We start from the raw sequence: 7244 nt of genomic DNA, 5'->3' as shown, positions 1-7244 counted from the left end.
GTACTTCAGGTCTGTGGATAGATATTGCATCTATGCACTTTCTGTAGAAATGAAGCTAGGTTCTAGGATTCCTGAAGTGTGTCTGCGTACAGCATGGAACAGGGGGCTTCTGAGCCTGCTGGGAGGTGTGGCTGCTTGTGGTGCCACATAGCAGAGCCAAACTGAAAGACAAAGAAGATGTGAGATAGGCACTAAAAGTACAATAGGAAAGGACAAGAGAAAAGGGTGCCGCATAAGTTTGTTTTCTGGTTGTGTCGGAGGTTTTTTTAACCCCCCCCCCCCCCCATGAATTGAGCTTGTACTTTCTCCATACTAATACAAAATGATATGGGTTAAAACGTACCTGTTTATGAGATTATTCATCTCTTGATGAGAGGAGAACACACGGCCTGTTCTGGTAATACTGAAATGCCTACTGAGTTGGAACATGAGGCTGTCTTTCCTAAGGAATTCAGTTTCCTGGGTGTTTAATGGATTTTGAGTACTCACACGTGTGCCCCAGGTGTAGTTTGAAGTGTGAATCTATTTGTATCTATTAAACTAGGGTTTCTGTGCACTTTCATAGAAGCATAGTATGGGTTGGAAGTATTTAGTTCCAACCCCTCTGCCACTTTAGGCCTGTTGTTTCCTTTTCCCTGCTAAGCGTGGAATGCTGCTGGTAATGAATAAACAAGAGAACAGAGTGGTTAAGCCTTGGCTGTCTAAATGTAAGACTTGTCCAGATAAAGATGGATTTAGATTTTTTTTTTCCCCTCAATGTTTTGTAAAGTTGTGTGTTTCATAACTTTGTTGAGGGAGGTTTGCAGTTAGGCTCACAGTACTGGCAGGTGCTGGATGCAATTTCCATTTCTCTTTTTTTCTGTATCCTTGATTTTTTTCTTGTTTTTCCTCTCCAGTTGTAGGGGGTGTGCAATAAGGCGCTGCTGGCCTCTTTACCTTTGCCATAGTTTGTGTCTCTTGCTGTGGATGCAGCATTTCGCCTCCTCTCTGCACCACCCATAGCAGGGCTGGCTGCTGGACCTGCCACAGCACAGAGCTGCAAGGCTCCCAGTCATCTCGGTATTGTGTTCCTAGCAGGTCAAGACCAGCTGGTGAGGCAATAAAGGGATATGTAGGGTTGGAGCAAGATGAGGAAAAAGCTGAGCAGTTTGGGAAGGTGGTGTCTGTTCCCCTAAGCCATCAGAGAAAAGAAGGAAGGAAGGTAGAGATGCCAGGCCTGTAGTGCTGGAAGCACGAAGATGGCGGAAGCGTGTGAGGAGACTTCCCACCCAGCAAGGTCTGAAAATTGTCTGTGCTGTTAAAGCAACCTCTGAATTATCTGTGACTGGGGGGTGAGGGGGTTGGTGGTGTGTTTTGCTAGTAAGTTTAGGTAAGAAGATTCTAAGTCACCTGTGACGTGGGTGGGCCTTAGTGCAGAGCCTGTTACATGGGTAGTGCTTGGCCATCTGTCTGGACATGCGGTCAGGCTTGCTCTGCCTTGGGTTTGTGTAAGGTCTTTGTAGAGCAGGCCTGTTGTATCTTAATTGAAATGTTTCTTAAATTATATGTGTGCAGCCCCTAGTGCTGTAGAGGTGCAATGGCATGAAGTTTAGCTGCAGTGTATCCATCTTGCGCAAAGGAGGAGATATTGACGAATGTATTTTCCTATCATTGTAACCCCTCATTTCTATAGGTGAAAAACCTCTGGTCCCTTCATCCCCCATCCCTCATTCCCTGTCCCCTATTAGCAGTCGTTTCCTTGCCTATTTTCAGTTAGTCAGCCTGGTCCTGTTTCTTCTGGGCTGTGTTTTGTATTTTGCAGTCAAAATAATTATCCTTTAAAAGCAGCAATCTTAGAGTGTTAAATTAAAATTCTCGTAGCATTTCCCAAATCTTATTTTTCCAAGGTTTCCACATACCTATGTGTTTACACATACACATGTATATGCTTAGAGGGAGAGACAGATGTTTTCTGTGAGCTACGAGCAGGTTTTGCACAGAGCAGCTGAAATATGTATTAGCTGGCAGCAGAGGGAGCTCTTGAAGCTTTTATCGATCATTCACACTTGGCGTGTGCCGGTGTAAAAGTAAAATATAAATAGATACATTTCAAAGCCCTAATTTAATCGATCGGGGGTGTCTCGCTGTTTCTCTGCAATAGCACTTTGAGTGGCCAGGGCTTCTGTGCCTCGGAAAGGGAAGGGAAGGGGGTGGCTCCCTCCCCTCTGTCGCTATCCCGCCCTGTGGCCGGCCGGCGGCCTGGAAGTAGCTGCTGCGGTTGTTAAAAGAAACAACGTAAACTTCTCCCTAAGCCAAATTTGTAATTAAAGCAGTGAGGAAGAACAGGATCTGTGTGGCGTATGTCGAAACAATAGCAGTGTGCGTCGGCTGGTGATTAACACTCATGCATGACTCTGGAAAAGTAATTCCCAGTCAGGGTGGAGTTATGGGTATTATTTTGTAAGGCTTCTGATAATTTGTCTTGATTTTGATTCATGTTGGATCTTTTAGTACAGTTCTTTTTTGCAGATGCTAACTGTGGGTGAGTTTTGTATTCAAGTCTGCATAAACAGGGGATTAATGATGACAAATTAATAATAATCAATTCAGACGGTAGCATTATTCTGGCAAAGTCTGCTGTATGCTTATTACATTTGCCCCTGCGTTGCTTTTACATATCAAACTGAAATTCATGGGGTTAAAAGTCTGTAATATTTCCTCAGTTCCGGAGATGGATTCTGGAGAAACTCATACCACTTTTGGCCACAGCCAAAGTCTCTTCATATAACACACCTTATATTGGAAATGTGGAAATTTTTGCATGGATCTTACCCCCCCCACCCCCCCCCCCCCCCGAAGATTATATGGAAAAACTAATCTGAAGAGTTTCCTTGAATTCATCTGCTATTGTCTTTTTTTCTGGAAGAGGTTCTCAAATGCAAAAGAAAGTAAAGCTTTATTTAGATAGCAACCTTTAGACATGAGATGGAAAGAACCTAGGTTATTCATTCTTGGCCAGATCCCTACAGTTTGTCCTCAAATACTTAAACAGTACTTTAATCTCATTCATACGAGTCATTTTGCCAAGTCATTTCGCTTACCTTCCTTTCCTTTTGCGTAAGCCTAGGTAAGTTACTTGCTATCACTTGGTACAGTTCGAGGCATTAAGAGCAGGGGATAGCATGTGTGATTACAGAGTATTGACAATCTGGCCATGCTTGAGGTTAGGGTGAATAGCTGAGGGTGTTGTCTTGCTCCTTTCTGCTTCTGCACCCTCATAAAAATCAAGCTAATCTCTAGCTCAGAGTAAGTAGAAGGAAGCTCAGTGAGCAAACAAATGAAACTGCGGTCTTCATGTGACATGGTTTTATTGTGGGGTTCGTTCAGTACTTAAGTCATCTGCAACCTGATGTAATATTGGGATGCCGTATTTCCTGAAAAACTTGGAGGGTTTTTTTTCTGTTTTGCTGTCGAATGCAGGGGTTTTTTTTTCAGTTGGTAATATACAGTAACTGAATTACAAAGTACAGCAAAAACCTGTTAAATCCTGTTTAATCCATAATAATTTCAATCAAGGTGCAGAGCAGGGAATGGTGTAACCCCCATAGTTTTGTTCATGGTGGTAGTGAGATGACTGCTTGGGATCTGTACTGAAACAACTGGATTAAGAACAAAATCAAGACAGCCGTTTTCTTTCCTGCTTCATTGAGAGAATCCTGTTCTCTGAATTAAATTGTACAAGGGAATATTGTTTTTGTCTGGGTAAAGGAGGAAGAGGTGGGGAGTAAATCTGTCTAGTAAAGTTCTGTCATGAAATTGAATTAAACCATGTTAACAACGTTAAAATTTTATTTAACTATAAATTTTAAAATCATGACTATGTTAAAGCATAAAATTGCTATAATTTTTTTCAATCTCTGATAGAATCCAGGATGCACATTTAGCTTCATCCAGAATGTCAACAGCTCATGGTTTAAAATGGAAAAAGTCCCAAAGCAGGCGGGACAGAATTTGCAGAAGTGATCAGTCAGTAGTGATGTTATTTGTAGGTGTGGACAGTATTTCCTGTTCTGTGTTTATCCAAATAGTTCAATTCCAGGATTGCCTGATCTGAAGTTTAGAAAACGCATGTGAAGGTTCAAAATAAAGGAAAGTTTAAAAACAAACCTTCCTGAGATGTCAAGTGAAATTGTTAATGGAGAAGGGAGTCCTGAGACTGAGGTCTCTAGCTGTGTATGTAAATGCATGAAATTTGGAAAGCCTGGCCAGGGAAGGAGCTGAGGAGTTTCTGCTTTGATTTCAAGATGGTAAGGGGAAAAAAAAGTCTTTTCCGAGGGCTGTTTGCGTGGGAAAGACCAATGAAAGAGTCTTTATCTGCTCTAACAATTACTCTTAAACAGGTGTTCTAAAACCTAGAAGGACACAATGTCTGAAGCAATTCTGTTGATGGAACTTCTTTTAAATTGGTTTTTAATATAGAATGACTTTGATAAATTTGCTTGCTTGTGCATTCAGCATGTTAAAGAGGTTCTAAGATGTTTAATTTTGAAGTGATGCTGTTGTGCAATTTAGATGGTTACCAATTTCCATCTACATGCAAGGAGAGATATCACAATTAAAGATAATATATTAGGATTCATTATTTCAGTGTAATTAACATGTGCAATGTAGGCATTTGGATAAATATATGAAATACCACATACACTGGCCTTAAATGTTGAGATATTCTATTCTCACTTAGCAAAATGTGACACATTGGCAAGAATTAATCTTCTGGAAAATTAAATCACGTTTAGGAAATTGAAACTACAAATGCAGTGTAAGGTCAAGTTTTTGGTTTTTGTTTTTTTTTTATAAGTCAGTGTTTCTTGTTTCATCATTTAAGTGATAAAAATGGCATTTCTAGATTACTTTAAAGCAATCAAGTCTGAAGTATTTTAGAAAATAATAGACTTTCTATTTCTGGATTTTAATTTTTAATGGGAAGTCTCCATAGCAACACTTGCTGAGGCGATTGCCTTTGTTCTTTAAAGGGAAGAAAAAAAAAATCTGTATGGAATTATATCTGTTCCAGGTTCCTGCTTTCTTGTCTGGGTTTTCTTCACTGAACTGAAGAATTCTGCAGGATCAAATTTCAGGTTCTACTGTTGCTCTGTAAACAAATGTCCCCCATAATGTTTTCTCTAGGAAATAATTAACTTCCTTGAGTTGGGTGGACTGTGCTGTCTTCCACCCCTGTTGTCATATCTGAAATCCCTGCAGTGATCTGAAATATTTTTCATAATCTGATGGTGGCCCACTGTTAAATGAGAAGTTGCTAAGCTTACTCAATGTCTCTTTGCTTATGTATGGAAAATTTACCATTTCCATTTAAGCTGTGTTACTAGTTTTGGAGAATAATGAGTAAAACATGAGCTGCCAAGATGCAAAATCGTTCATTGAAATACCAGCTCTTATAACGGTTTCCCATCCTGTTGCCTGTTATTTAGTGCTGCATATGTCTTCACACTCACCTATAGAGAATTACATCAAATATAGAAATATTGGCCAACCAACTCCCTCATTAATTCCTTTTGTATTGAAGGAATTTAAACTCTACTTCATAAGTGAGCCCTCTGAATATAGGAAACGCAATTGATGATTGGTATCTGAAGTTAGGGTAATTGGGGTGAAGAGGTATCTTAAACTGTGTAGTTCTTGAGAGAAGTCTAAAAATACACAATTCACTTTTGATTCCTGTGACCTTCTCTGTTTTCTCAAGATACTAAATTTTACTCTCACAATTTTCTGAGCAAAACGATTGTTCAAGCTAGCAGTGTTTGTGTTTCTTTGGATCATCTGAGGACACTGAGTAACATCTGGTTCTCACATCATTATTTAAAAGCTGATTTTTGGTATTTAAAAATCCTTTCTGAAATAATTGATTCACATTTATTGTGAAAAGTATACTGCAGTCTCAGAAATATCTGAGAATTCATTCCTGACACTCATCTGTGACATGGTAGTGTAACCTTAACTCAAAGGGATATAAATGCATACATAAATATAAACCACATATATATATGTTTAGAAGGAAAAAAAACCACAACCCCAAACCCTGCACAGGGTGCTTTTAGATAGCAGGCAAGAGAGGCCTGAATGCTGGTGATACCTCATAGGTTTATTTTATGCAAGCTTTCCATATCCTACAGATTTGAGGTATGTATATGTCTGATTAACTTTTTCGTTGGCTAAGTGAAGCATTGACTAGTTATTTCCGACACAGTGAATATACTTGCTTTACACTGGTTTGTCTTTCTTGTATTTAAGACAATGAAAACTTGGGCTGCAAGAAGTGCTGTGTGTGTGACCCAGTTGATCTCTTTCAGAGGATTTAAGTCTGGGGGTCCGCAATTGTGGGCCACAATTGCCCGTAAAAGAGATGCCTGGTTTGGAGTGTCCAGACACTGTTTGGGTTTGGCCAGGTGCTCTCCTCTAGTGTGTTTTAATTCTTGGGGAACAAGATGAAAACTTGCTGTGATGTGCACTCAAAGTTCACGTTGTAGTTCAGTCGATATTGAAAAATCCTGTAAGTTTCCTGGGGCGTTTGTTGCATTTCTTTAATATTTTTTTACTTAAATCCTTTCTCATGGTTCATGTCATGGTGCAGCAGGGGCTGGTGGTTCCCTGGGGCTGGGACGTGGGGAGCAGTTGAGGCTCCCCCAGGAGCAGCAGGGCTGGACCTCACAGCCAGGCCTGTCTCACCACTCCAGTAGGGAGCAGGGCACTTGGTGGGGCACTGGGGCAACCCAGCCCCGGGCATCAGGCATCTCCAGTGGGGCCAGGCTGAGGCTTGGCCAGGCTATCAGCCTGCAGGTAGCCCCGCTCAGCAGGGCCTGTGGCCAGGCTGGGCTGGGCTGTGGGGAGCTGGGGCAGGGTAAGATGCTCGCCAGGGGCTGCTGACATGGGGTCCTGGGGCAGTGGGCAGGAACAGCCAGGCCTGGTGATGCCCTCAGAGCCCTCACAACGTAAAAGCAGACATATGCCATGTGCTGCCATAACCATAACTAGTAATATGCAATGTGCAAGTAGTCTTTCACTGTCATTCAGTATTATAGTAATTTTTGATACACGAATGTGCACATAAAGCTTGTATGACTTAGCAAAATGCTTAGAAGGGCCTTTTAAAGGAGGAAAGTGGTAGAGAAATCAACAGTACTACAATACTTTACAAATATATAAAGCTTTTTTATTCTACAGATACAATGTGGTGACTTTCATCTGTA

Source organism: Strigops habroptila, chromosome 7 (genome assembly GCF_004027225.2).
Source record: "Strigops habroptila isolate Jane chromosome 7, bStrHab1.2.pri, whole genome shotgun sequence".
Taxonomy (NCBI): domain Eukaryota; kingdom Metazoa; phylum Chordata; class Aves; order Psittaciformes; family Psittacidae; genus Strigops; species Strigops habroptila.
The sequence above is the reverse complement of the archived record's forward strand: the minus strand, read 5'-3'. Positions refer to the sequence as shown.